Source organism: Canis aureus, chromosome 8 (assembly GCF_053574225.1).
Source record: "Canis aureus isolate CA01 chromosome 8, VMU_Caureus_v.1.0, whole genome shotgun sequence".
Lineage (NCBI taxonomy): Eukaryota > Metazoa > Chordata > Mammalia > Carnivora > Canidae > Canis > Canis aureus.
In genome coordinates, this window is record NC_135618.1 from 18,272,753 (window position 1) to 18,279,873 (window position 7,121).

A 7,121-nucleotide genomic window follows, 5' to 3' on the forward strand; every position below is an offset into this window, starting at 1 on the left:
CCAAGAAAACTTTCTAAAAGGAGCAAGCTAAAAAAAAAATAATAATAAATAAATAAATAAAAGGAGCAAGCTAGTAAAGATAGTTAAAAATTGAAAAGTAGCAGCAAATAGAATGATTTAAAGGATGAAGATGATTAGAAGGTATCCAAATGATTCCTAGGCTTTTCACTGAATAAACAGATGTCAAAAAGTAACAAAAAATAACCATAGCAGTGTCTTTTAAGTGGTTGTTGAATTTTTTTCTGGATGTGTTTAATTACTTGTATATTCAAAGAACATTCAAATGGAATTGTATAGCCCTGAATACAGGTATCTCCTGCTTGAAAATAATTTACAGTTTATCATGCTCATTTGTATGTTCTGATAGTAAGTTCTCATCTCAGTAAGAAGCTAATTCTCAGTACATACAGGATAACAAGTAAACATTGCTACCTTGACCTGATGTGCAGCTCAGGAAAAAGTTCTGCCTGGAAAGTTAGATACACATTCATTGTATATCTGTAAGACTGTAGTTTATGCATGGAAACTATAGGAATGTCCTTATAATTTTGCTCAGAGGATGCACAGAATTAGAATGAGAAAAGCAAAGGATTGATGATGGAGCCCTGAGGACACTAATATTTTCAGTATTATTACAAACAGAAAAAGACATGAGGGAAAATGAGAAGGAGTAGTCAGAGAAGGTTCTAGGAGTTCCAGGAGAACATGCCTCAGAAGCCTAGGATGAGTGGGTGTCAAGAAGGAGGCAGTGATCAACAATATTAAATATATTCAGACAATTCACATCGAAGGACCAGATATATCATTAAGTTTGTCATGATGTATTACATCAACGAATACACGCTGAGTACTTGCTATGTGCTGGGCATTGTTCTAGATGCTCAGTACCCAGGATTCAAAAAAAATGAATACAAACCTCTGCCTCATGAAGAACTAGGAAACCAGAAATATGTGCATGTTAGGTGGTGGGAAGTGCTCTGGAGAAAATGAGCAGGAAATGAGGTTATAGCAGCATATTGGGAGTTGAACTTATATGGAGAGTATTCTGAAAAACAGACAAAATGAAGGTGATCTGTGACCTTGTTGAGGACACATTTAGTAAATCTTTGGCTTTGGAGGCAGGTTGGGTGGAGAAGTGATCTTTAGAGAAGAGATAAAGAATGTGGTGCTCTCTCAAGTAAAGAGAAGGCACATCCTGTCAAGAGGAAGAGCAGGCAGGAGAGAGTTACCAGCAAGTGCTGACTGGGAGGGCACCCCTGGAGGGTGCGGGTAAGAAGAACCCAGTGCCATCTAGGGCTGTCACAACATGCATTCTAGGGTCAGGCTGTCAGAGTTCAAACGTTCAGTTCAAATCGCTGCCTATGAGAGCTTGAAAAAGGATCTTACCTCTGCAAGCCTCAATGTTCTTATCAATATTATGGGTAAAACAGTTATTCTTTCTTGATTTCATTGTTGTACTGGTTAATGCCAAATAGTTTCTTAATAAATTATTTTTAAATTCCCAGAATTAATATATAGTTTCTCCAATAAGCAAGTGAGACAATGAGTTCATATGTCAATAAGCTCCTGTAAGCTGTAAAATACCAAGAAATCTAGATAAACTGAAAATCCTTTTGTCAGAAACAAAACAAAACATTGTTTAACAGACTTCCTCCGAACAACATATCTGATTTTACATTAGCTGTTGAGGGAGTAGTATGGAGTAAAACATGAGTCTTTTCTTGGTCTGTTAGAAGCAGGAAAAGTTGAAGAGTTCTTAGAGTTGATATTTCAGAAAGCTTTGGGAAGGAGTAATGAGCTTACAAAATTGGAGGTTTGCTTTTGTTTCGTTGGTTGGTTGCTTATTTTCGTTTTTCCTGCAAAGGAGGGCTGAGATCTCCAAGCAAAGAAGCTTTTAACTACAAATGAAACAAGTAGAATGAGGTCATTCTATTACATCTGTAGACAATCAACAGTTTCCTGAAAAGTTGTCCATAAGAATCATCTAGGGCGATGATTAAAAATGTCCCCGGTCCGTATTGGCAACAACTGCCACAGGTCATTCTTGATGTAGTTTGTGCATGGACCATGTATTTTCAAAGTGCGTGATAAATAAACATAAGTAAACTTTATATTTGGTTAGTGTAAACGAGACTGAATTGTTCCACATAATGCAGCTTTGTAGAGTCTATGAAATGAAATATACTTAATACAAAATAAGCCAGAAATCACCTTCCGGGATTTAAGCGGTCGGGGGCGGGGCGGGGGGGGGGGGGGATGACAAGGGCCATCCTGGCTGTTTCCCAGGCGCCCGGCAGGGGCAGGCTGCGCGGCTTGTATACTCAAAGAACATTCGAATGGAATTGTAGAACTCCGAATACAAGTAAAAAGCTCTGGGGATCCCTGGGTGGCGCAGCGGTTTGGCGCCTGCCTTTGGCCCAGGGCGCGATCCTGGAGACCCGGGATCGAATCCCACGTCGGGTTCCCTGCATGGAGCCTGCTTCTCCCTCTGCCTGTCTCTCTCTCTCTCTCTCTCTCTCTCTCTCTGTGACTATCATAAATAAATAAAAATTAAAAAAAAAAAAGTAAAAAGCTCTGAGTCACATACACATTCAGCGACCCCGCCCAGCGCCCCTCTCCTGCGAGGTGGGGGGAGGCTTCGGCCCGCTTCCGCCGCCGGGCGGGCAGGCACCGGGCCTTCCCCCGTGCGGGGCTCCCCGCGGACCCCAGGGGCGGGGGTGGGGGTGGGGGCACCTCTCGGGACCCTTCAGGCCCCCGCACCCGCCTCCCTCCCGCTGCCCGCGGGCCTCTGCTGTTCCTGCACGTTAACCGAAACGTGCACGCGAAACCAAGTTAGGAGCGCCCTCAACGTGGCGCGGGCGCCGCAGTCGGGGACAGGCTCTCGGACGCCCCTCGTTCCACCCTCGCGTGCTCCGCGTGCTCCGCTGCCCCGGGCTTCCCGGGAAACCGCCCGATCCCCGATCCCCTTGGAGGCGGGAGCCCGCCGTGTATTGCAGCCCCGCACGGCGGGGGCGGGCGCCCGAAATCGAAAGCAGACGCATGGTCGGCGGCTCCCGTGGCGGAGATTTTGGCTTGTGGGGCGGAGACCCGAGAGCCGGGCGCGGGGGACGGGGCGCGGGGGACGGGGCGCGGGCAGGTGCACGGCTGCGCGCGGTTCTTGCGCCTGCGCCCTGCGGGCCGGGAGGCCGGGCGGGAGGCGCCTGCGCAGTGGGCTCCGCGGCCTCTGCGGGAGGGAGAGGGAGAGGGAGCGGGCACGGGCGCGGATGCGGGGATGCGGGGACAGCTTTGGGGCTGCTTGGTTGGTTTGCTTGAATGGGTTAGTGTGGAGTTTTGGGGTAATATTTATATTATAACTCATTTCTTTTACTTTCCTTTCTCACAGGTAGTTTTAAAAAGTACTCTTGTAGTTAACACGGATACTTTTCATAATAAAAATACATACATAAGCATTATAGGATGATATATGTGACGTATGTATAAGACTGGTATAGTCCAGAGACAGTCACCAGGATTCTGTTGCATATTTTTCTTGATTTTTACTCTGCTTTTTCTGAGGTACATATGGGTTTTGATACCGTGGAGCTGGTGTAATTCGGGATTCTGCTTTAGGTTAAACAATGACTCAAAAGTAAATATTAAAAACGAGCAAGTGAATCTTCAGCAATATTTTTAAAAGCTGACAAATGCAACCAACATTTTATCCTAGTTTCCAGTTTTTACTGGGCACTGAGTTAGGGCACTTCCTATCATATTTGAATTTCGGTTTGAGCAGTAATTCTGGCATACAGAGTTAAGGCATATAGATGAACCATTTTAATGCATCTTACAGTTTTATTCCCTGATACTGAGCAACAGAACAAGAATTGAAATTAAGTTACTCTTTTATGACATCTTGTTGTCTTTTGGATGAATATAGGTAGAAACTGTTTTGCTAGAACGGTTGGTCTCTTGTTCATCAGCTGTTTTCCTATGTCCAGAATGTTCTGAGTGAATTGGGAAGATATTAAGGATCTTACCCAATTTCGCTGATATATTTTTGTGAAATTGTGACAATAATGAGCTAAAAACTAAGTACTGATGTTTATGTATTAAAGATTCACTTTCATAGCTTTTTTAAGTTCCTAATATGACAAACCTGTGTCATAACAGTGTAACCCACCGTATGAGTAGAATTTCATATTGGAGTTTTAAAAATCTCTTTTTCCTTTGATTTATTACATAATGCCATTAATCACATTTTTATTGGAAAGTTGAGCTTAAACTGAGTTTGTATACTGTCCTTCCTAATATTGAATGTGAAACTGTACTCTTCTTATGTAATATCATGTTGAAATTAGATTATTGATTTTTTTAGTTGTCTTTACTTGAGATTATTCAAATTGGGCAATGAGGTTTTTTTTTTTTTTTTTCCCAGCAACACTTGAGGGCACATTTTACTAATGCACATAAATCGTGAGGGGACCCATTGTTAATGGATATTTTAAAATGACCGAAGTTCTAACTCTTGGTGAGACTGTACCTTGAAGCGCAGATACTGTAAATAAAATGAGAAGTGATCAGTGCTAAAATAATGTTAGAAAGGAAATATTTGGATCTCTTTAAAAGCAACAATTCTACTTGGAGAAATTATAGATGGCTTCACAAGAAGGTACCATTTCTGCTGGGATCTGGAAGGATGACTCTGATTTCATCAAAGAGAGATAGGATGAATTGTATTTTAAAGCAAAGGAAGGGAATGAGCAAATGTGCAATGGTCATGAGTAAATGCTACAAATCAGCCAAAGTCCACCATAGCCAATGGACTCTTCGAGGATGAAGTTGAAGGATCAATTGCAACCTCAGTCATAGGCTTTATTCCAAGGGCAGATAGTCTTGAAGATTATTAGGATGTACAGAGCTGTGCTTGAGGTCTATCACTCTGATGGCAGGGGAAGAAGGAGAATTGGAGAAGGGATACCTGAAAATGCTTATTCAGGAGGCTCTGGGTACAGCTTAGAAGGCATGTTACAGTCCTTCTACTCTTGGCTTGAATGGAAACATTGCTCCACAAGATGGTTCAGGGATGCAGGTTCCTTGCATCTTGTTGTTTTGTACTAAGTCATTGTTTTCATCTGCAAGATCAAAGCTTGACTGCTGCCACATCTGTGACCCAGACAATAAGAAAGAAAAGAGATTTGTGGAGTACAGTTTCAGAGTTCTGTGGCCCATATCCACAAGTGACATACGTATACTTATGTTCATATTATATATAGAACTTAATCACATGGCCACATCAAGCTAGAAGTGTAGCTAGAAAAATATAATTGCTAGCCGGGTTGTATGAACTCATCTTGCAAAATACAACCATGTAATATTTAGAAGTGCAATATCTGTTATAAATCTAAAAGTGTATCCAACAGTATCAGAGGCAGATTTTTTTATGGGTCCTGACATTAAACTTAACCATCTGGAGAAGTGAATCCAAGCTGGACTAAGTATAGTGGCCCTGTACTTTCTGAGACACAGACATTGAAGTAGGAGGAATACAGGCACATGAATAAGGACAGTCTTTTCTCTGCTAACTGGATCCAAGAAGTGTACCCCACTTACGGTTTTGTTTTTCGTTTCATTTATGAGGCTATAAAAGATGTCACTCTGGGAAAAAAGGGATCTAAAGCTATTTAGTTCTTTTGGAATATAAACAAGATTTTTAAAATTATTATGCAGTAATGAAAGAAGAAAATAAATCTGAACTGTCTTCTGGATTCCATGGTTTGCAATTGCTGCAAGGAAGAATATCTTAAAATTATATTCAATAAATCTCTGTCATAGGAGTGTATTATTGGTAAAATAAGAATTGTCAAAATGTTTTTCCAAACTGGTAGAGTTTATGAGGCTTCATTTAATTGAAATGAAGTTTTTTCATGTGCTATTAGTTGAACTCCAGAAAGGATGATCTAGTATCTTATTTAGAAATTATGGGTTTTTTGGCACCTAATGTCCTCAACCTTGGGCCTAGTAAAAATACTCAAACACAAAGAATCTATTTTGTTTTTTGTTTTTTAATTTATTTTTTATTGGTGTTCAATTTACCAACATACAGAATAACCCCCAGTGCCCGTCACCCATTCACTCCCACCCCCCGCCCTCCTCCCCTTCTACCACCCTAGTTCGTTTCCCAGAGTTAGCAGTCTTTACGTTCTGTCTCCCTTTCTGATATTTCCCACACATTTCTTCTCCCTTCCCCTATATTCCCTTACACTATTATTTATATTCCCCAAATGAATGAGAACATACAATGTTTGTCCTTCTCCGATTGACTTACTTCACTCAGCATAATACCCTCCAGTTCCATCCACGTTGAAGCAAATGGTGGGTATTTGTCATTTCTAATGGCTGAGTAATATTCCATTGTATACATAAACCACATCTTCTTTATCCATTCATCTGTCGATGGACACCGAGGCTCCTTCCACAGCTTGGCTATTGTGGACATTGCTGCTATAAACATCGGGGTGCAGGTGTCCCGGCGTTTCATTGCATCTGTATCTTTGGGGTAAATCCCCAACAGTGCAATTGCTGGGTCGTAGGGCAGGTCTATTTTTAACTCTTTGAGGAACCTGCACACAGTTTTCCAGAGTGGCTGCACCAGTTCACATTCCCACCAACAGTGTAAGAGGGTTCCCTTTTCTCTGCATACTCTCCAACATTTGTTGTTTCCTGCCTTGTTAATTTTCCCCATTCTCACTGGTGTGAGGTGGTATCTCATTGTGGTTTTGATTTGTATTTCCCTGATGGCAAGTGATGCAGAGCAGTTTCTCATGTGCGTGTTGGCCATGTCTGTGTCTTCCTCTGTGAGATTTCTCATGTCTTTTGCCCATTTCATGACTGGATTGTTTGTTTCTTTGGTGTTGAGTTTAAGAAGTTCTTTATAGATCTTGGAAACTAGCCCTTTATCTGATAGGTCATTTGCAAATATCTTCTCCCATTCTGTAGGTTGTCTTTTGGTTTTGTTGACTGTATCCTTTGCTGTGCAAAAGCTTCTTATCTTGATGAAGTCCCAATAGTTCATTTTTGCTTTTGTTTCTTTTGCCTTCATGGATGTGTCTTGCAAGAAGTTACTGTGGCTGAGTTCAAAAAGG

At 41.6% G+C, this 7,121-nt stretch overlaps 1 long non-coding RNA gene across 1 annotated transcript; it reads right to left on the reverse strand.

Moving 5' to 3' along the window:
- Nucleotides 1-227: 227 nt before the first annotated feature.
- On the reverse strand, nucleotides 228-3,110 carry LOC144318408 (uncharacterized). The gene is made up of 2 exons (XR_013384299.1): nucleotides 2,212-3,110; nucleotides 228-1,898 (listed from the first exon to the last, which is right to left on the reverse strand). It is a non-coding gene; the product is annotated as an uncharacterized LOC144318408 (long non-coding RNA).
- Between the last annotated feature and the right edge of the window lie 4,011 nt (nucleotides 3,111-7,121).